We start from the raw sequence: 23,511 nt of genomic DNA, 5'->3' as shown, positions 1-23,511 counted from the left end.
TACAGAGTAGATACTGCATAAAAATTTCCCCTAGGAACATATAAATGTCTCAAAGGCAGGAATTCTGTTTTATTCATCTTTATATTAGCAGAACCTGGCACAGCTCCTGAACTAAGTTCTTACAAAATCTGTTAAACTAGTAGTCAATGTGCATGTGTAAGAAAGTGGCACGATGAGAAAATGTACTTTGAAGGACATTAATTTGGCAACCATGAGTAAGATAGACTAGGTGGTTGAACTAGGAGGCTATTTAAATGTCAAGGAATGGGTATGATGTTCTGAACTAGGCTGGTCGCCTTGGGAACAGGAAGGAGGGCATGAATGAGATCACTAAGTGGGAATTGATGGATTGTGGCAACAATTTTCTATTATAGAACTAGAGCTCCTGTGGGGTTGAACCTAGAATGGTTTCTATCCCTTGGCCAAATGCTTCAAGAGTGTAAAGTAAATATTAGCTATCAGTGACAATAGGAGCTAGTAGAAACAGCTTTTTAGAAAGAATAGTATTCAAGAAGTTCATCCATTTAAATTGATTACATTTAAATAGTCTATCTAGTTAAAACACAAAATACAACCATTAAAACTTTGAAAATACCTTTTTTATGTTCAAAATAAAGTCATTAATATTGTTCTAAGTACTCATCTTTAAAACAGCAATAATAGTAAAGTCAGTTATCTATGTTCAGTGAATAATCATATGAGCAAATACACACATGATAGCTTGCATTTTAAGAAAGATTTTTATATATATATATATATATATATATATATATATATATATATATATATATATATTCATTTCAAGCTGGAATTGGAAAGGTTGTCAATTCCACACTTAAAGAAATAGGTTAGTAAGTACAGACACGCTGAAATGCCTGGGGTCCTTATTATCTTTGAGCTTCAGTGAAACAGAATCTGAAAGGAGAAATAAATTCATGTCTCTATAGGCAGATCAAGATGAAAAATAAACATTTATCATTAGCTCCCCTTTGCCTTCTGCCATGAGTAGAAGTTTCCCAAGGCACTCAACAGAAGCAGATGCAGGTGCCATACTTCTGGTACAACCTGAAGAACTGTGAGCTAAATAAACCTTTTTCTTCACAAATAACCCAGTCTCAGGTATTGCTTCATGGCAACACAAACAGACTAAGACAAGACATAATGTCACCATCCCTATAAAAATAATTTTGGCAATGCCATTCTAAAAAGGTGAGTATATGTATATACAAGATTAAACAGTCCTGATGAAGGCAAAACATAATTTCTGATTCCCATTTAAAGCATATATAATGAGTAGAGGAGTCACCCTCAGAATAAAGGTCATTTAAACTAATTCAAAATACAAAATGGGTATAAGTCCCCATATTAGAAGTTGATAATGTAGACCATGAAACTATTTTCCCCTTCACTGTTATCATGACTCAACACAAAAATTAAAGAGCTTTACTGATCAAGGTCCTGAACTTGGTAGGTCAAAGCCATTACTTTCTCCAATTTATGCCAGCCTTTTCAAATCCTAGTATTGATATAGTAGACAATATTTGGTGATACCACATCAGTAAACTAATTTGTTCACTTATCAAGAATGGTACAGCTTTCACCTTTAACAATCTAAATTTCATACATGAGAATTTGCAGAAGTTTCTACCGAATAGAATCTTAGCACTTTTCCCTCAAAAGGTTTCCAAAAGGAGAAAAAAAAATTCAGGAAATATGAATTATATGAACAAAAGTATTAAATAAATAAATAATCTTCCTTTCTGAATTAATCTCAGACAAAGCAAAATGGCATTTGTGTTGTTTAAAGTAAGATCAGACTTCATAAAATGGAAGACCTGAGATAGAGTTTAGGGAGAATAATTGATTGTCTATGGAAACAAAAATTCTACCTGCAAAGAAATATAAACTGTTTGAACTCTAAATCAAAAGACTTCAAGAGATTTTAGTGTGGTTCTGAGAGCAGTTAAAAAGAGAAACTGCCTTTTTATTCCTTTTAGATTTTAGTAATCAGAAACTAACTGCAAGAAGAGATTATTTCACGTGGTCCATGAAATAATCAAGTTCAAAGAAAAGAATACCACTATAGGCTTCTAACACGTAAAAATATACTTGATAATCTAGCCGACTCAGATTAGTTTAAATATAATCTGAAAAGTTAAACAAAGCATTACAAGCTAAAGGTCCTACATATTCAAATGATAAAAATATGTTCCAAAATTTTACTAACATACTTCAATAAAAGACAATTATGAGTACTCTTTATCTTTAATGTATTTTTAAATAAATTGTATTGTTTCTAGTCATACAACATAACATGCTCCTTACAAAAAAATGAAAGAGCACAAAAACTTAAAGCAAGCAAAAATGAGAATAAATCTAACCTTTCAGTGATAACAGTTAACACTTGGCCCAAAACAGATGATTCTCCATGCTTACATACTATTATAATATTACATAAATTTGATAAAACAATAGACATATTCTCTAATGCATTTGCTAAAAGTAATACATTATGAGCAGCTTTAATATCCATAACTATCAAAATATTTATAAATAATATTTCCCTGTACGATTGTATCATAATACATTTAATCTTATACTGATAAAAATATATTTCTATTTTTTTACTATGAAATTCTGAGAATATCCAATGTATAATTTTTGTGTGTCTATCTGATTATTTTATGGTAAATTTTTCAAAGTAGAATTGTGTTTTAAATTTATTAATTTTAAACTTGAACATACAAGCTGAATAAATAATAAAATTAAGACCAAACTATATTCTGGCTACAGGAGAGTCACTTTGCCTATAAGGACTCACATAGACTGAAAGTAAAGAGATAGAAAATAACATCTCATGCAAATGGAAACCAAAAGAGAGCAGGAGTAAGCAATATTTGTCTAAAATAAAACAGACTAACTCAAAAAATGTAAAAAGAGACAAAGACAGTCATTATACAATGATGAAGGGGTCAATTCAGCAAGAAGATGTATCAATTTTAAATACATATTCACTCAATGCTAGAGCACCCAAATACATAAAGTGAATTTTATTATATCTAAAGGAAGAGACAGATTGCAATACAAAATAGTGGGGGACTTCAGCATCCCACTTTTAGCAATGGACAGATCATCCAAACAGGAAATAAAAAAAGGAACATTGGATTTAAACCTGCCCTGTGGATCAAGTGGACATATCAAACATTTACAGAACATTGTTTCTATACAGCTGCACATAAAACTTTCTCCAGGATAGATAGCATGTCAGGTCCCAAAAGAAGTCTCAACAAATTTTAAAAATTCAAAATCACATCAAGTGTCTTTTTTGACCATAATGGCATGAAACTGGAAATCAACCGAAAGAACTTTGGAAACAGCACAACTACCTGGAAACTAAACAACACACTCCTGACTAACAAAGGAATCAATGAATACATTAAAAAGGAAATTAAACGTTTCTTGAGACAAGTGGAAAAAGAAATATAATAGACCAAAACCTACGGGATACAATAAAAACAGTTCTTAGAGGGATGTTTACAGCTATATCAAATAATTTTTAAAATCTCTAACAACCTAATGTTATACCTAAAGAAATTAAAATATAAATTCAAAAATTGTAAAAAAAAATTAGAGCAGAAATAGACAAAATAGACACTAAAAGTACAAAAGATTAACAAAGCAAAGGGCTATTTTCGCGACAAGTTAAATAAAATCAACAAACCTTAAGCTAGACTGAAAAAAAAAAAGATAAAAGATTTGTATTACTTTGTTTTCATACTGCTGATAAAGTCACACCTGAAACTGGGCAATTTAAAAAAGAAAGAGGTTTAATTGGACTTACAGTTCCACATGACTGGGGAAGCCTCACAATCACGGCTGAAGGCGAGGAGGAGCAAGTTCCATCTTACATGCATGGCAGCAGACAAAGAGAAAATGAGGAATATGCAAAAGCACAAACCCCTGATAAAATCAGATCTCCTGAGACTTAATCACTACCATGAGAACAGTATAGGAGAAACCACCCCATGATTCAATTATCTCCCACTGGGTCCCTCCCACAACACATGAGAATTATGAGAGTACAATTCGAGTTTTGGCTGGGGACACAGAACCAAATCATATCAGGATTCAAATAAATAAATCCAGAGCTGAAAAAGAAGACATTTCGACTGATATAAATACAAATGATGTTAAGAGATTATTATTATTGTATACACTAATAAATTGAAAAACCTAGAAGGAATTAATAAATTCCTGGACAAATAAACTTACAAAATTTGATTCATAAAGAAGTTGAATATCTGAACAGAGCAATGAGTAACAAGATTGCATTGATCTACTACATATACAATGCACCCTCTTAAAATACCAAGATTGAATCAGTAACAAAATGTTTCCCATCAAAGAAAAGCCCAGAACCTGATGGCTTTACTGAAAAATTCTACCAAACATTTAAAGGACTAATACCAATTATTTGCAAACTATTCCAAAAAAAAGTTGATGAACAGTAAATTCTTCCAAAATCATTCTACAAGGCTAGCAGCACCCTGATACACAAATCAAATGAGGACACAACAAAACAAGGAACGACAGGCCAATATCTCTGATAATCATATATGTAACAATCAGAAACAAAACACCAGCAAACCAAATTCAACAGCACATTCAAAAGGTTATTCACCATGACCAAGTGGGATTCATCCCAAGAATGCTAGGATAGTTCAATATATGCAAATAAATTAATATGATACATCATGTTGAGAGAATCAAGTATAAAAATCATATGATCTTTTTAATAGATATGTAGAAAGCATTTGATAAAATTCAATACACCTTTATGATAAAAACTCTCCACAAATTGGGTATAAAAGGAATCTACTATACCTGAACACAATAAAGAACATGTATGACTAGGCCGGGCGTGGTGGCTCAAGCCTGTAATCCCAGCACTTTGGGAGGCCGAGACGGGCGGATCACGAGGTCAGGAGATCGAGACCATCCTGGCTAACACGGTGAAACCCCGTCTCTACTAAAAAATACAAAAAAAAAACTAGCTGGGCGAGGTGGCAGGCGCCTGTAGTCCCAGCTACTCGGGAGGCTGAGGCAGGAGAATGGCGTGAACCCGGGAGGCGGAGCTTGCAGTAAGCGGAGATCCGGCCACTGCACTCCAGCCTGGGCGACAGAGTGAGACTCCGTCTCAAAAACAAAAACAAAAACAAAAACAAAAAGAACATGTATGACATACACAAAATTAAGATCATACTGATTGAGAAAAAGTTGAAAGCTTTTCCTGAGACCTGGACAAGACAAATATGCTCACTTTTACCACCTTCATTTAATGTAGTACCAGAAGCCCTAACCAAAACATTTAGACAAGAGAAGGAAATAAAAGGGATCCAAATTGGAAAGGACTTCACCAAAAAAAAAAAAAAAAAAAAAAAAAAAAAAAAAAAATAGAGCTAATAAATGAATTAAGTAAAGTTGGAGGATACAAAATCAACAAACCAACTCAAAAATTAGTAGTATTTCTGTATATCAAGAGTACACAATCTGAAAAAGAAATCAAGAAAAAAATGTTATTTATAACAGCTACAAAAAATTAAGTAATACACCTAGGAATAAATTTAACCTAAAATGATCTCTAACATTAAAGATCTCTAAAATGAAAATGATAAAATATTTATGTAAAAAATTGAAGAGAATGTAAATAAAAAGATATTTTATGTTCATGGATTGGAAGAATATTGCTAAAATGTTTGTAGTATTCAAAGTGATATACAGATGCAAAGCAATCTACAGATTCAATGCAATCTCTCTTAAAATACCAATGACATTTCTCAAAGAAGTAAAAAAAGATCCTAAAATTTGTATGGAACTACAAAAGACTCAAAATAGCCAAAGCAACCCTAAGCAAAAAGAACAAAGCTGGAGGCAATCATACTATCTGCTTTAAATTATACTACAAAACTACAGTAACTGAAACAGTATGGTATTGGCATAAAAATAGACCAATGGAACAGAATAGATAACACAAAATAAATCTGCACACTTACAGGCAATTGATTTTTAATGAAGGCACCAAGAACATACACTGGAGAAAGGACAGATTCTTTAATTAAAAAAAAAAAAAAAAAAAAAGCACTGGAAAAACTGAATATCCACATGCAAATGAGTGAAAATAGAACACTTATCTCTCATCAGACATAAAAATCAACTCAAAATGAATTAAAGACTTAAAAGTAAAACCAGAAACTATAAAACTGCTGGAAGAAAATATCAAAGAAACACTTCATGACATTTGTCTGGGCCAACATTTTTTGAATAAAGAACTCAATAGAACAAGTAACAAAAATAAAAATAGACAAATAAGATTATATCAAAACAACTTCTGCACAACAAAGAAAAAAATAAAGAGACAACCCACAGAATGGGAGACAATGTTTGCCAGCTATGTATGTGACAAGGGGTTAATATCCAGAATATATAAGAAACTCAACTCAGTAGCAAAAAATTTAAAAATCAAATTTAAAAATGCACAAAACCCTGAATAGACATTTCTTAAAAGAAGATAAACAAATGACCAAAAGGTACATGAAAAAATGCTCACCATCACTAATAATCAGGGAAATGCAAATCAAAACCACAATGAAATATCACCTCCCTGAAACTAGAATGGTTATTATCAAAAAGACAGTAACAAATGTGGCCATGGATGTGGAGAAATGAGAATCCTCATACACTAGTGGTGGAAATGTAAATTAGTATAGTCATTAAGGAAAATAGTATGGAAATTCCTCAAAAAAATTAAAAATAGAACTATTATATGATCCAGCAATCTCACTACTGAATATTTATCCAAAGAAAATAAAATTATGTTGAAGAGACATCTGCACACCCTTGTTTACTGCAGCAAGGTATGAAATAGCCAACGTATGAAATCGACCTAATGTCCACCAGTGGACGAATGGATAAAGAAAATATGATAAATATATACAATATTTATATACAACAGAAACAACACGGAATGCTATTCAGCCAGAGGAAAAAAATGAAATACTGTCATTTGTGGCAACGTGAATGAACCTACAGGACATTATGTTAAGTGAAATAAGCCAGGCACAGAAAGAGAAATAACCCATGATCTCATGCATTTGTGTAACCTAGAAGAGCTGATCTTACAGAAGAATAGAGTAGAATAGTTGTTACCAGAGGTAAGGCAGAATGCAGTGCGGGGGTATGTTGGGAACGGGGAAAAAATTGTTTAATGAGTATAAGTTAAATAGGAGGAATACATCCTGGTGTTTTATTGCATAGGAGGGTGACCACAGTTAATATTGTATAATCCAAAATAACTAGAAGAGAGAATTTGAAATGTTCTCACCACAAGGAAATGATCTATATTTGATGTACTGGATATGCTAAATACCATGACTTGATTATCATACAATGTATACTTATGTTGAAACATCACACTGTACTCCATAAATATGTACAATTATGTGTCTATTAAAAATAAAATACAACAAAAAATATGAATGCATAATACCAAACCACTCAATTGGAAGCCTGGATATAAATATTTAGGGAAAATTCTTAACCGTAGACTACAAATTTCCCAAACTCAGGGATCACTACTCTCTTGGATTTTATTCTATTCTCAGTGTCAGAAGCATGACTAGCATACAGTAGACACACAATAAATATTAGTTGAATAAATTAATATTGATTAAATTAGACTTAAAGAGTTTAATTTGCATCTAATTAGTTCTTTATTTGAAATGGAGTGCAACTTTTTTTAGAGCCTTCCCTTTAATATAACCATTGAAAAGCTTTTGACTAGGAAATACAGACAGATTCTCTCTCCTCACACTCTACATGAATTATGCACCCATAGTGCTCTGCCACCACTTTGCATGACCTTAGGCTAATTGATTATTTTTGAGTCTCCCATTTTCCATCTGTAGGATGAATATAGTAAAAACCTGTTTGCCTGCCTGTCAGGGTTATTCTGAGATTTAAACAATATAATGGGAGGTAAAAGCACTTTGTACACAATAATATTGTCTACAAATAAAAGAGATTAACAATTAAAGACAGGTTTAAGGTTTCGGAATGCATTATACACAACTGTTATTAGCCTGAAAAGATTTCTATAAACATCCTAAAGCTCCAGGCTCAGAGGCTACTGTTTCCAATGTCCAACTGTACATGACATATCATAATGGTGATTTATTTAAGATTGGAAAATTGCATATGTTTTCACTTTTATCTGCCATATTTAGCTGAACAATGCTTCCTATTGATTTGTGGCATCGAAGTCACTTCCTTTCTTCAAGCATGACATTTGCTATTATCTCTTTGTAGGCACAGAAATCTAAAAGCAACACCATAAAAAAAAAATCTAAAAGCAACACCATAAAAAAAAAAATACAAACCTCACAGCTTAAGTATTGATTTAAAACACACTTGGTTCATTAAAAACACTGCTGGGATTTGAAGCACTTAGAGGTAATCTTTTCTCTTCCTCAGCATTAAAAAATATAGTGATTTATAGATCTTAGTGACTCTCAGGAGGAGTTAGTTGTTATTTAAATGTGTACTGGATTAAAAAAAGAAAAGATTATGAGTTAAAAAATACAAATTTCCCCTTGCTCTACTGAGTACCAAAGTATGGCAAAGATAATTTTTCCTTAATAATACTGACACATGTCGTTAATGTTTGTATAGACTTTTTAATAAGAGGTCTTATGTCATGTATCCTGTACCTCTGTCTCATCCTAGAATTTCTTGTTCCTCCTCCAAAAGGGACAAGGTCAGGAATGTAGCAGGGCTGAGGCAGAGCACTCACTAGCTTCTGTCTTCAGGGATCTTCCCAGAGAGGGGAAATCTATGCTCCTGTCAAAAGGAAATATGTGTCCTAATTGCAACCAACAACGTTGTGTTCCTCCCTCCAGCTAGGTGTCATGGTGGTGGGAGGAAGAGTCGGGAGTCATACGATGACTCAGACCCTTTCCCCTCCTACAAGGGCATTCAGCTAACACACTACTATAAATAAAGGGTAATAAAAGAGCTATCAATTGAAAAGGATTCTTAAACTTGCTTAAAACTCTTTAATATTCTTGCATTCATGTGTTTAGCTCTCTATGATTTAAAAAACTAACTCCACACATCAGTGATGTTAATCTTCAGTATTAACATACATCCATCACAGTTTTGGCCACGTGCATGTATCGACTATACTACTATCTTCTTGATTATTTTACTTGACAAATGTATTTACTTAAAATGTATTTTAAAGGAAGTTTTAAATCTAACGTACTTTATCAATATAAAGCCTTTAGAAGTAAAAATGGAACAAAAACCAAACAAAAATTCCTACTCCTGGTTTGTTACAATTGCCTGTGCTAAAGCCATTTCTCTGTGTCCTTTTATAAAGTGTAGTGATAGAAAAGTGTTAAGAGCAATAAACAGTATCAAAAATACTTGATCTTGGTTACAGGATTGAGAGATAATTTAAAATGGAGTTATGCTTTGTCATTGCTGTGTGACCTATTGTCCATCTACCACCTTAAATATTTCTCTTACATCCAGTGATATTTTTCTCATCTTCTGGGAAACACAGCAGTGCTGTATTTTTTGGTCATGTATCTCTTGAGCTGTATAACCTCCAATTCTTGTGCCCCTACTTGAATTGATAAAGCAGAAACATGACAAACATGTTATGTGCAGGCAAAATATCCAAAGTGAGTTTTTAAATTTTTGCTTACATTTATCGATTGTACTGTCCATAACTGAGAAACTACATGTAACAAAGGTCTTAGGAACATAAGGGAATTTAGACTTTTAACCCAGAATGAACTAACTCCCCCAGCACCCCCCACCAAAAAAAAAAAAAAAACAACAACAACCTTGTGCAGTACTTCTCAAATTTTTACATGCCTATAAATCACCTGCCAATGTTGATAACATTCAGATCTGGGTGAGACCTAACATGTTTGCATTTCCAACATGCTCTAAGATAATGCAGTCACTTACAGTTAGTGGGCTGCACTTGAGTAGCAACTTAGAACAGGTTCTCAATTCAGGTTCTGGACTTATCCATTGAATCACAGCTTCGCTATTGTCTGCTTGTATGAAGAGAAACAACATATTTCAATGCTTGCAGCCTATTTACTTATCTGTTAAATGGCATAAGAAGTGGGAGAGCCTATTTAACTGGACTGTGGTGGACAACAAATGAGTTCCTATACAGAAAGCACATTGAAGTGTATCTAATACTTATAAAACCCTTAATAAATAAATATTAGTTCTTATGATGAAGCCACAGATGAGGATAACAAATTTTCAGGAGTATTGCATGGTTCTTTGAACAAAAGCTTTGTTACTACATGGGAAGAATTCAATTACCAACAAGTCTCAGAAAACGCCTGCAGTATATCATCGCTATACTTTGGATATTTGATCCTCCAAACCTCATGTTGAAATTTGATCCCCAGTTTTGGAGGTGAGGCCTAATGGGAACTCTTTGGATGATGGTGATAGATCCCTCATGAATGGCTTGGTGACATCCTCACAGTAATGAATGAGTTCTGCCGCTCTATCTGTTCCCATGAGAATTTCCCCAAAAGCTGGCTGTTAAAAAAAGCCTTCCACCTTCCCCCTCTCTCTCAATATGCGATCTCTGGATAGTCTTATCTCCTTCTTCCCATTATGCCCTGTATCATATATTTTTAAGTGAGATATTTACTCTCTTGATTCTCCAATTATTATGTGTTACACATCTTGAGCTGTATCATCAGTACCAGGGGAGAACTGTAATTTAAGTGTTCATCTCACTGCTTCACACAGTGACACTACATACTTGAATTAATGAGACTCAGAAACTGAAAAGATATATGCAGGTTTACAATATCCTCCTTTTTCCTCTTTCAGGAAATTTTCACTTATCAGTAATATAATAACATTTAGCTATCCAGCACTCAATATATATTAAAGGACTTCTCCTTTGAAGAATTGGTAAAAGGATGCAAAATTTATCCATTACTCACAATTAGTAATTCTCATATCATTCACAGAATAACTTTTCGTATGCCATGTTAAAAAAATTGTGTACTCTATTATGCAATATGTCTGTGTTCACATATTTTTAAATAAAAACATTTTATATTAATTATTATAAAATATTTTTTCAAAGTTTCTTACATCTTCCTAATTAATGTACTTTTTAATGTGCCTACCACCTGCAGGAATGACTGGAGAAAACCCCACATTGCATATCAGATTGTTATGACAGGCAAATTTTCTCCTTGGCCAATATTTTGGGACATCAAGTTTAATCTTAAAAAACTGTTTCTTACTATTTTAAATTTTATTTTATATAGTTTTATGTTAATATATTGCCATTTTTGAAATCAAGAAGCATTTAAACAATCTTTATCACCTTAAAATTGTAATTGATAGCATTTTTTCTTTATATTGTGATATAGAACATAGTATTCCTTAAAAGTAATGTCACTTTAGACACAGTATAATTTTAGTATATGGGAAAAAATGGCAAGAGATTTTTACCAGTTGATGAGTAGGTTAATGTGATCACAGAGGAGAACTACTCAGAGCACTGTCAAAAAGGTGGCATAAAACAGATGATCACTAAAGGAAATTTTAATGTGCAACTTCTTGTTAGACAGTGAAGCTGCAAAAAGTTGCTAAGAGTGTCTAGGATTCATTGCTTAGTCACTTTGACTATCTCATGTAAATATTCTCTAAAGGTTTTTTCCAAATGAAGAGGGAAGAGTGCCACTTCTAATTCTGGCTATAATAAACTAGCTTATATCAGTCCAACCCCTTCACCAATAACAACATAAAAAATGTTGAATATGTATTAAAAGCATCAGTTTGAAGGCATGGGATAGCTACAAAGATACCCAAACTTATAGCCAAGGTCTTAAAGAAAAATGCAGAGGGACAATCTGACACTTAGTACATCTTTTGTCCTTGAAGCATTTGTGAGCGCATTAGTGATATATGCACCACTGAGTAGCTTTTAGCAATTTCAAGGGGCTTGGAAGAAAAAAAAAATAGAGACTATCAATGAGGTAAGGGCATGGGAAAATCTCCAAATTTTCAATTGAGATGCTTGAAAGTTTACACCAGAGAATTAACAGAGAGCCAGGAATAGAGAGTCTTTACAATGACAAACTCAACCTCAAATAAATTTAATCTATGTTTGGCTTACATAATATTCTCCAAGTCTAACTACTGCCAGAGGAAAGGGAAATTCCCCACTGAAGAAAGATAACATCTTCAAAATACTCAAATTATGTATGTAACCTTTTATATATGATACGCAGCATTCAATCAAACACTGCCTGACGCATCAGCCGAAAATACCAAATTACCACAAACAGAGGTAAAAAAGAAAGACACCTATAGAAGATTCCAATATTGGAGCTATCAAGCATGGACTTCAAAATAGCTATGGTTAATATATTAAAGAAAACTGAGATATATAAGGTTAAGTCAGCATATACCTGGGATCTACGAAGCAGAATTACTGTGAAAACCTTGGAAAATCCAGAACTGAAGAATACAATAAATGAAATATCAAAAATAAATAACTCATGAATTTGACAGCATATTAGACATAGCTCAAGGAAGGATTCGCTGGAAGATAGGTTAGTAGGCTAGCTCTAAAGCATTAACCACACACAAAAAATCAAAATACAGAAAATAAATGTGTACACAAAACCATAAAACCTTATTGTGATATATAAGTAATTCATAAACAGTTTAACAGAATTTCATGCATTGAAACACTCAATAATGTAATATTAATTTCTGCCAAAGTGGTGTATAATGTCAATGAAATTTTTCTTTGCATTTGACAAACTGATTTTTTAAATGATGTGAAGATGCAGGGAGAAAATAGCCAAACAATATTGAAGAAAAATAAATAGTGTGTACAATAATCTTAATGTGAGTTACCATTCACAGTCTTTTTTCATACATATTTTACCTCTACTTTTCTCAACAAATGAGCCTTTTGAAGAATCAATAAATTATTATATATCCCATATTTTTCTTTACCAAGTAATATATCCTCTCATTCTGTAAATTTTCATGTTTTCACAGATATCATTGTTAAAATACATTAAAACCTAACATAATGGACAAATAATTCATATTAATATTGGTCTTAGCCTATTGATACTACAACAAAATACCATCAACTGTGTAGCTTATAAGCTACTGAAATTTATTTCTCACAGTTCTGGAGACTGGGAAGTCGAAAATAAAGGATTTAACAAAATCAGTGTTTGTTGAAGGCCCATCTCCTGGTACATAGAGGGCACCTTCTTGCCTTACGTTCACATGATGGAAGGAGAAAAGCAGCTCTCTGGGGCCTCTTTTATATGGGCACTAATCCAACTCATAAGGACTCTGCCCTTGTGACTTAATCACCTCCAAAAGACACTGCCTCCTAATACCACTACATTGATAATTAGGTTTCAACTATGACTTTTGGGGAGACACAAACCTTCAGACCACAACAATGATATAATCCAACCATAAAATACAGTCAAATTCACCATAGTTTGTCATTTCTTTTTACATAAATATTTCCCACCACATTCAAATTGTAATTAAATAGCATTATTTAGTAAGAATGTTTTTCAGTTTTGCTGCCTCTTTCTGACCCAAAACAATCTGATCATTTCTACAATAGTTTAATTATATCTAGAGTAATAACGACCTAAGAAAATATGCTCATTTACGAGTCTAGAATGTAACCTCCTTATGTAGTTCTACGGCTAACCTTAAAATAAGGTTCAAGCAATTTTTATTTGCTATTTGGCTGTTGTTATTGTGGTATTGTGCTCTACAAATAATACGTTTCTCTTTTTTTCTATAAAATCTTCTGGTGAATTTCATTTAATTGTCCATAATTACCATGCATCTACTACAAAAGACACCCGAGTTCTGAGCATCCCCAGTTTGTAGCCCTGGATTACATTAGATTTATGATTGATAAGCCTTATCAGTTAAACTAAGAAAATAACCCTGACATACTTACTCCCTTCCAGAGATACTCCTAAACTAATTGGAATAAATGAGAATATTTGTTACTTAGGTAACTGAAGTACATAAAGGAGAAATTTAATGTTTTAAAGTTTATAATTACAGTTTAAAATATTTAAAGTTAATTAACGTTATAAATTTATGAAAAGGATCAAATGTCAATCAAAATTCCCCTTAAAAAAGATTGTTCATATTTGCTAGACTTACAATCAAAATAGCAATATTTATAAGCTATGCTTAAAATCTTAAGAAAAAAACTAGCTTCTTTATTAAATCAACTATAAATATTTAAGATCAAATTTGATCTCTGAATAATTTTTTGTGTCTGTGAAAGCCACCTTTGAAGGCACCAAAACCTCACTTTAGCAATAAAAAACTTAAAAGTTTATGAGGTTTTCTTCATAATCACCATTTGGATTATTGGTAATTCTCAACAAATCTTATCAATTATTGTATGGCTTTTATTGTGCCTTCTTTGGGAAAAGAGGCATGCAATTGATCACATGCAACTGATTACTTGGTGATCTTCACTAGATATGGTATGAACTATGAAAACTATTACGTTGGTAATGACAAAGGAGCACACATTCATCAATATGAATAAAGTCACTCAATCTGTCTAATAACTGGGGGTCAGATCTTTTCAATGCTACCTTTGTTATACTTAAATTTCAAACATTATATAATACATATTTAAACTTATTTTTCTCTGTGTTGTGATTAGAATGGTTAGAACCAAATGTCTATAGACTGCCCAACCCTAGAGAATGTCTTTAATATTGCAGTTTATACAAATATTGCCACCCAAGATTAGCAGCTTGGTCACTATTATTACTATAGTAACTTTTCCAAAAACAGTACAGTTTCAAGAAAACTTTCATAAAGTTGCCAAATTTGCTTCCTGTAGTTCATTTGAAATGTTAATTTGTCCACCTAGCACATTTTAATTTACTAGTACAATATTTTATTTTTGATCTCTCAATAGCACGCTGTTGTAACTACACATTTTTTTTCACAGCAAAGTGAATTTAGGATTATCTAATGTTGCTTGGTAATGTTGTGAAAGGAATTATAGGCATTGAGGTAATGCACAGTACTCCCACGTCTTTCACCTCACTGTGCAGTCAGCCAAATTATATGTTTATTAATTTTGTTAAGCTGGCCTCATGAGTCAATAGATTGAATAGAGTCCCTGTTAATTAAGTTTGCTGATGAAATGACTAGAAACTTGGAGAATAGCTTCAGAATTAAAAATGAGTTTAACCAGCTGGAGAGGATTTAGGTATTGGCTAAGGATTGGTCAATGTGGTCTTTTTCACCTCTGGGATTCTGTGAAAGACTGAGAAATCAATACAGGAATGATTTATATGAAAAAAAATAATTCAATGTAAAAAAAGTTTAGATTGAATGGATTTATTAAATATATATTTTAAATATCAAAATCTTAAATGGTTTTACAGAAGCATAATAGTTTTTTTAAATATTCTAACAGAGAGGCATTCTAAACTTATGTTACCAGGTTAAGTTGATTCAATTATGACACTGAGATGCCTTGCTTTCAAAAACAGCCTTTTCTATAAAATGTTTTTTATTGTGTGCCAGATAGTAACTAGCTATTCAATGAAAACTGTGTTCTCTACTTCCTGCCCAATCAATAAGATTACTTTTTTGGTAGCTAAAATTCATATAGCCAAATTAAATTTTAATCAATATAATGTATATATAAGTGCTGTACATCAATTTCAAGTTTTCCCTGTAAATATATCCTCATGAGGTTTTCCATTCTCTTTTTTTAGCCCGGCTATCATAGACTGATATGCAAGGCAATGCAAACTTGGATTATCTGTCTTACAGATGACATATCTCAAAACATATACACACATGCATTTTGTATATATTTTTTCTTATTGTACAATTTAACATGGCAGAAATCATGAATAGGTATTTTGGAAGAAAATATCAAAATATCCAATAAGGATATAAGAGGCTAGTAAACTTCATTAATCATCAAGAAAGCACTAGTTAGAACCTCAGTGAATACCCTTACACTTCTGCCAGAATGGTTACAATAAAAAAAAATACCTTACAATGCCAAGTAGTGGCAAGACTGTGAAGCAATAGAAATTCTTACACACAAGGTAAACTGAGAGTTTGATGGCACTACTAAAGGAAATCAGACACATACTCTATAACCTAGCAATTCCACTCCTAGATATTTTCCCAACCAACAGAAATCCTTAGATACATTTACCAAATGTATCTACAGAAATCCTCAAAACAACGATACTGATATTAGACGAAGCAGAAAAGTCTGTCTACAGTAAAATAGGTAAATGGTGATATATTTACAATGGAGTCTCATAACAAAAAAGAACAAACTTTTTATTCTGAGCTAAATTATGTAATATTGACCAAAGAAAACCAGAAACAAACACAAACATACATAATTTCATTTATATGAAGTTCAAATGTAGGAGAAAATAGTTAAGTATAGCAATAAAAAGTATAGTAATAAAAACAGTGGCTATGTTGAGTGTATATGTAGGGTGGATATTGACTTATAGGGAATTGTGGGAGGCGTCTGGAATGCTAGAAATGTTGTGTATTTTTATTTAGGTTGTAATTCCACAGCTGTATTTGTGAAAAATTATAGAGTTTAAACCTAAAATTTGTATACTTTCCTGCAATTAGGAAAAAAAAATGTTTCCAGCAAGATTTATGGTCTGATGAGTCTAGGTTAAATGTCCCAAATATATATCTGAGATATTAAAACAGTAGAAATTCTGCACACTTTCCTTTCTCAAAGGAGATTCAATGGTTTAAATCATGCCCAGAGGCAGGCTGGGAGATTAGATGACCTTTCGGGGTCTCTTTCAGCCCTGTGATTCTATATTTCCTATGGTATGTTGTTTTTCTTAAAACCCCCTTCAGTCTTTCTATTCTCTAGTATGGAGTTGTCCTGGACTGAATTTAAGACTCTAGGGGGTTTCTCACAAGGGCAACATAAGTAGAAAGTCTGTCACCTCCCTAATAGGTAATGTGATAGAGTTGTATCCCATGGGAAATCTCAATGGCATTGTGTCCAGCCCTGCTATAGTTGGATGGATAATGCAAGGTCATATACAATTTTTTCTCTGCTCTCACCTCTGGATGTTTTAACATTATTTCCTCACAAGTTTCCCTTCACATTGCCTGCTTTGCACTAGATTATTTTTTCCCCAAGAGGTACTAAAATTGACTTCCCTTTTGTCAACTTTAGAAGAATTTTGTAAACATTCTCAGTGCAAATATATGGAATGAATAGTGGCGATTTCAAGAAATTTTGTGGAAAACATCTGTGGATCCTTTGTCACTACATAAGCAATGGGTAACATTGATGAAGTATTTTGCTTTGAAACACATTTTAGTGTTATGTGGACACAGCCAAAAAGATATAGGCTAGAAAATAGATTGAAAAAATACTGTATAAATGATTTTATCATAACCATAGATATTTGAGATCTCACTCCTTAAATATTTTTCATAGGAATTATAAATGTTACTATCAATATTACTTTAAAACACTTGATTGACTCAGTTTTGAATATTTATTAAATGAAGCAATTCACACTGCTACAATATAAATCAAATTATTTCTATTAACATATTGCAACTTTCAAATAAAATTTAATGTTGACTTCTCTTTAGTTTTGGAAGTGTGCTACATATATTTTCCTTGGGCTTTGTAGAATATAAAAAATAATAATAAATGTGTTAGTTTCCTTTCCACATAGACATTTTAGGAGCACTTTTAGTTGGAGAATCCATAGCCTATTATTTCTGGAAGTTCCTCAAGCAAAATATCTACTCTGGAGAAATAAGCTTACAGATTTGACGACATCTACGCGAATTGACACTATAACATTTGTCCCAGACTCTTAAGGCTCTCCAAAGCCTGTAATTTCAGGACACCCATTCAAACTTTATGCCACTAAATGCTTTGGGGCAACTACAAAAAGCAGCATTCCATTGGTACTGTGCATCTGTGTATATAGCAATCTCTAAATGCAGCTAATGGAATCTCAGCATGAAACTAGAAAAGATTTTTCCAAACTCATTATAGTTACAGGTTACTCTAGTTGAAAAATTGATTTTGCACTGGAAAGTGAAAATCTAACCTCACAATGTCATCAATCATTGGGAAAACATGTAATAGAATAATTATTTCTATGCATTGAGGCCTGGATGCAAACTTATTCATTCGCAATTCAAGGAAAATTTTTTTGTTATTCAAATGCAACCCAAATGTCAATAAATTTGGAAGATAACTTATAGGACTGCAGAGAGGAAAATCTGTATTTATTTTAAAGAAAAATACTTAAAAAAAAACTTCAGAGCCAATTACTAGATATTCCAGTCCCTGCAAAATCTGTAAGAGTACATAGCAGCTAGAATTAGTTTCAATTCAAGAAAAACCTCATTCTTCAGATGACTGATGCCAGAGAAGAATTCTAAATGATATCCATCCTATTGGGATGCATAATAGGCAAATGAGTAAGTTCCATTTATTCGTTCATCTAGAGATTCACTTAACAGAATTTTTTTTGGTTGTAACTGTCTAAAAGGCCAATAAAAGAGTAGATTTTATGAATCATAATTTTTCTTACCTGGATCATATTTCAAATTTTATAATCATATGTATGATCTAATTTCCCAATTCCAGTAGACTATCTAGCCTCAATGTTTCTAAAAGCAAAGAATTTTGCTTATATTATTTGCTAAAAGTATTTATGTAAAGCCCAGCATTTTATGGATCCTTGATTGAAAAACACTAGTTTAGTTGACTAACGATAATCATCTATTTATAGAGAGTTTTGTGACTGTAATTCCACAACCAGGTCCAGAACACTGTTGCATCTGTCAATCATACCGTTCTTTATATAGGTCAGAGGAGAATCTTGCTTAATGCCCATTTCATGAATTTGTAAAACTGATTTATTAGATGACATCTACTTTAACGTGATTCCTAAACTGTAGATGGCAGCCTCTGTTGACTGCCAACATCCTGCTTCTTGGTTTTTATACCTTGGTGTCGCTTCCCTCAATAATTCAATCGACTTATTGAATCATTTCTAACAAATAGAATATAGGAAAAGTATTGAGAAGGTCCTTTCTGAGATTAGGTTCTAAAAAAGTCTATAGCCTCTACATTGGGTACTTGTTTTCTCTTGTTCTTTTACTCCTTTGTTCTGAGGGCAGCCAGTTGCCATGTTGCAAGCTGCCCTACAGAGAAAGGTAGGTGGCAAGGAAATGAGGAAGGTCTCTGACCAGAGAATGGTAAGAAACTAAGGAAATGAAAACCATCTCCTACCAACAGCTGTCAAGCAATTGAATACTCTGAGGAACGAATCCTACCAATTGACAGAGAAGGAGCATTGCCATCTGGGACAAGCACCACCATTTTAAAGTTCACCTTGATAAAAAACTGCCTAAATCCAGAGGGCATCAGCCTAATGGCTAAGGTCAGCATGACCATAAGCCAGAAATGACAACTCTGACCAGAAACATTCCATCCCTAAGATAAACCCCACCCCTGAGCAGAGACATGCCAGCCCTGAGATAACCTCCCCTCCAGCCAGAGAGATGTCAGCCCCAAGATAACCTGCCCTCTGACCAGAGACATTCCAACCCTGCAATAAACTTCTCCCCCATGCAGAAACATTCCAAGTTCGTGACAAGCATTCTCACCCTAAAACCAACAAATACCCTTAGTCTGTAAGAGAGAGCACTCCTGAACAAAACTGGCCAGAATCCCCTCTCAGGTTTGTTCTTCAAAATAAACCTGTCTTTGACTGTTGAGCTGCTTTTTATGTTTCTTTCCTCTTTGACTCCTACACCAATAACCACGTTAGTGAGTTTGGAAGTAAATCTTCTCCCACTTGAAACTTCAGAGGAGACCACAACTCTGTCTGGCAGGCTGACAAAAATATCCTGAGAGACCTCAAAGCAGAGACAGCCAGTAAAGTTAAACTTAGATCTGACACCCAGGGAAATTGTGAGATAATAATTGTTTTAGACCACTAATTTTTGTGGCAATTTGCTCTATAGCAATAGATAATTTACCTTTTCATAACTTGTGTAATTAACTCGTCTTACTACATCTTGTGATTAGCCTCTGAATTTATAAATGTTTTCAAAATATTGAAAATTGCTAAAGTTGGTTTCTGGGCATATCAGTTTATGATATTCTCTACTTCTGTATGTTTACAAAAATACAAGTTTCTTAACTTGTTTTATGTAATCAGAAAGAGAATCCACATTTTCCCTTCCCTCTATGTCTTCAAATTAAACATTATTTCCTCTTACATTTCCTCATCTGAAATTTTCATCATTCTTTAGTTTTTTCCACATATTTTAGAGCATATTGGTATAATTAGAAATATTTATCCCAAAACAACCAGAAATTTAAAAAAAAAAACTAAAATATTTTTTTTTTAAATGCAGGATCTGTAGGAGAAAGATATATCCATCTCACAGGTCTGCATAAGAAGTATAAACCTTATTATTAAGCAAAAATGAGTTTAAAATAATGCAAGAATAGTTAATATGACTAATCCTTATTTTGTAAATCTTTAAGAATGATTGAATAAAACTTGCCTTATTAGCCTGTGATAGCGTATTAATGTAATATTTACTACTAGTTGGTGAGTACTTATTATGTAATTGGCAAATAGTTTCCTTGTTTTATTTCATAGAAACCCTAATAAAAGCCGATAAGATAGAATCTATTTTTTCTATTTAATAAAGAGAAATTAGGCATTAAGATATTAAGTAACTTTTGTAAGAACACACAGATAGTAAGTGATAAAGCTGGGAATTGAACTGAGATTTTAATCACTAAACTATACAATATATAATATATATTACATATCTAAAACAGTATCTACCACAGAAAAAGTGCTATTGTAATTTTTTCTCTTCATTTTCCTCATGCAGATAGACTTGAGAGGCAGTGAAATAACTATCTGCATTTGTCAGGTTTCTACTGACATAGGTTATACAGCTACTCCCAAATCTCCATGGCTTAAAACAACTTTCCATGCTTTCAGGTCTTTAAGTTGTCAAGAAAATGCCCTGCTTTGGACTGGAGATCATATCCAAAACATTGTGTTTCTTATCCTAGTCCAGTGGATACCCATAGCAAATGCTTTTCATTTCAGATGGAAGAGTCTCCAAGAAACTTAAGCGAAAGTATTTAATGCTTTTTGAGGTGTCAACTCAGAACTGGCACGTTCTCACTGTACCCTCATTCTATTGTCAAAGCCCAAAGTCAACGGGACATGGAAGTAACTGGCCCACAATGAATCATGAAAGGGAGAGAAGAAAGGAAGAATTGTAGATAATACAGTCTGAAACAGCATTCATAAAAATTGTTATAAAATATACATTGAATGAGATATTTGATGTTTAAGTTGTATATGCTCTAAAATGTTATAGTTTTAGCATAATAAAAATGTTGCTTCCTAGCAATTTTTCAGGTCATTCTCATTCAATTTTACTAGTCATTCTGATTAATACATCCATTAACACAAGTCATTTTGCTTTTCTTTTCCCTTTTTAAACCATTTTTAAATAAAGAAATATAGGGATTTTAGTCATTCTTAGGAAATGCTTTCTTCCATAATTACTCAAGCTAATGCCTAATGGCTCTAAAGTAATACCTATAATTACTAAGTTACTTTAGAAATTATGTCCTTAGTCACCATAAATCACTGTAAATTTAAATGTATTATGTTTTCTAGGTACCTCTAGGTAAAAGCTTTCACAATTATAATCTGATTTCCACAGCTAAATACAACTGATAATTTGTTTTCACTAATGCTGTATGTCTCATCTCTTTTGCACTAGGCAACTTAAGGAACATCAAAGAATTTGTTTTAATTGCCCTCTATTATTAATTATCCATCTTTGATGATCACAAAAACAGAATTGCCACTTTCTCTTATCTTGCAATAAGATAGGATAAGCACTTCCTTGGTGCTTCCATTTTTTACTCATAGTTTTGTTTGTTGGTTTGTTTTTGAATAAATGGTTTATGTATCTATCTCCTTCACTACATTGTAACCTCCTTCAAGGAAGAGATAGGATCTTATTTATCTTGGTATCATTTGTGCATGCCTATTCCATGCCTGTTCCAATCTATGCCTCTTAAGCGAAACTTGGCTGAACAAATAGATGACATAATTATTCACTAGACAGTCTGACACTGAAAGTTACAGAAAAAAGTTCTGTTTTAAAAATAATAGCTTTTGACTAAGAAATATCCCAATTAATTCACTTTTAAAAGAGTTGAATGTTCATGTAGTAAGATTTTAGAAGGCTATCATTTATCAATGAATAAGACAAAACATGTTGGGATCAAAATGATAAATTTAGAGAAATCTGTACACAATTTGTGGGACCTCCCCCCCGCAACCAGTACACAAGGAGGAGCTATAAGAGGAGCTACACAAGAGAACAAAGACTATTACATTATGTATACTATCGAGCACTACAGCTACATCCTGAGTTCACAGTAGGTATTCCAGCTAAATGGAAAGTGAAATGCTTAGAGGTATTAAAAATATATAATTATTAGTGTAGGAAAAGAGCAGTCAGTATCAAAGGCTGTCAGGATTTATTCCCTAGGTTCACCTTTAGTACATCAGAATCCAAGTCTTACTGTCAACAAATCTCAAAGAACACTCTACTGTAGAAACGAGAAAAAAGAAAAGAACAGGAAAATATAGCATTATAATGTACCAGAGTTTTTCTAAGAACAAGAAAACATAGTATTATTATATACCAGATTTTTCCTAAGAATTCCATTAGATGTCTGCACATTATTCATTCAAAACGTTTATTCAGTGTCTACTTGTGCCATGTACCATTTTATGTGCAAAAAATAAAATGAGGCAGAATAGAGGAGAGTATCAAGTCCAGTGAAAGAAATGTCAAACTATACATAAGACTTTTTGTTTTTTTTGAAACAAAGTCTTGCTCTGTCGCCTAGGCTGGAGTGCAGTGGTGCGATCTCAGCTCACTGCAACCTCTGCCTTCTGGGTTCAAGCAATTCTCCTGCCTTAGCCTCCTGAGTAGCTGGGGTTACAGGTGCCTGCCACCACGCCCAGCTAATTTTTGTGTTTTTAGTAGAAACGGGGTTTCACCTTGTTGGCCAGGCTGGTCTCAAACTCCTGACCTCAAATGATTCACCCACCTCAGTCTCCCAAAGTGCTGGGATTACAGGCATGAGACTCCACTCTCGGCTAATAAGGCATTTTTAACTACAGTTTATTTTATGAGAACATAGAACACCCAATCTGAATGCAAGGGATGGGGAAAGCTTACAGCAGAGGAAGTGAATTCTAAGTTCAGAACTGGAAGATGAGTGACAGTCAGCTAGAAGAACATTCC

At 33.1% G+C, this 23,511-nt stretch overlaps 1 long non-coding RNA gene across 2 annotated transcripts in view; it reads right to left on the bottom strand.

Moving 5' to 3' along the window:
- Positions 1–9,009, bottom strand: part of LOC126931271 (uncharacterized) — a 52,556-nt gene extending 43,547 nt beyond the window's left edge. For both annotated transcript variants that reach the window (XR_007717815.1, XR_007717814.1), the window contains exon 1: positions 8,766–9,009. This is a non-coding gene — a long non-coding RNA (uncharacterized LOC126931271). The remainder of the gene's footprint in view (positions 1–8,765) is intronic.
- Positions 9,010–23,511: the final 14,502 nt, after the last annotated feature.

This window comes from Macaca thibetana, chromosome 11 (assembly GCF_024542745.1).
Source record: "Macaca thibetana thibetana isolate TM-01 chromosome 11, ASM2454274v1, whole genome shotgun sequence".
Taxonomy (NCBI): Eukaryota; Metazoa; Chordata; class Mammalia; order Primates; family Cercopithecidae; genus Macaca; species Macaca thibetana.
This window is presented reverse-complemented; position numbering and strand designations above follow the sequence as displayed.